Below are 1,194 nucleotides of genomic sequence, written 5' to 3' on the forward strand. Positions count from 1 at the left end.
GTTCAAAAATCGTATCACTCTTTAAAAAACACAAATTACGTCCACAACGCATTCAGACAAATAATTCATAAATTGTCAAGGTTATAACTCACATTCACACAGTAAAACATTTCACAAATTCATAATCTCACAACCACACTATTCTATTCAGGAAAAAAAAAGTAAACAATTCACAATCACAATGTCACAATTCACACTCTAAAGTTTACAATCTCAATTCTCACACTAAAACCGTTCACAATTCACAAAATTACATACAATTCACACACTACTACTAATTATCTCGTTGATGGACTAAATACAATAATTATAAATATATACATTATTTACAATAGATACCATACTTAATAAACCTTAAAAATTTAGCAAGAATAAAAATATATATCTCATAGCAAGGTCACATTATGTAATATAATGTGCAATTACAATAAATCATTATTTATCCAAAAAATGGAGTACTTAGACGGTGTATAATAACTTGCTGAAGAAATAATTAAACTTATTTGAAAAAAGAAACGGGCAAATGGATCAGAATCCTCAAATGGATCGGTATCTACCTTTATAATTCAAAAAGAATACAAGTAGAAGTTGCACAATTTTGTAAAATAATTGTAGTGATTAAATGGCTGACCTATTAGACTAATGTAATTGAGGATGTTCAATTTTCAGGATTATTTTGGATATTTTCCTATCAATGCTTATAGAGAAGTAGATATACTCTGATTCAATACTTTTTTTGCAGCATTGGAAGCTTAAGAGTTGAAATTGAACCTAGTTTGCACGAACTCTCTACAACTTGGAGACAATTAAAAGATAGAATAAGTTTGTAAATTATTCTTATGTTTGGTCTTTAGATAAGTTTGTAAAAGCTATATCTTGTTTATGTTCTCACTTCAGAGATTCGTTCAAATAATCTTTCTAAGAAATATCTTCTAATTCGTTATTTCATTCTTATTCTTTACAGTTGTGTTTCTTTCATATCTTTCACAACTTCATAAGTAAATCTCGCTTTAATTCTACTATAATACTCTTATATTCAACTAAGCAATCATCTTGGAGTTGTGCTGTCAAGAAGGAACGGTGTTTGATAGCAGTTACTGTTTTTTTCCTATCTACTTTCACAATTTAATAGTAATATAATTATAATCGCTACATTTTATTAATTTATTAATAATAATAAATTTATCATTTTTT

The sequence above is a fragment of the Cicer arietinum genome, chromosome 8 (assembly GCF_000331145.2).
Source record: "Cicer arietinum cultivar CDC Frontier isolate Library 1 chromosome 8, Cicar.CDCFrontier_v2.0, whole genome shotgun sequence".
NCBI lineage: Eukaryota > Viridiplantae > Streptophyta > Magnoliopsida > Fabales > Fabaceae > Cicer > Cicer arietinum.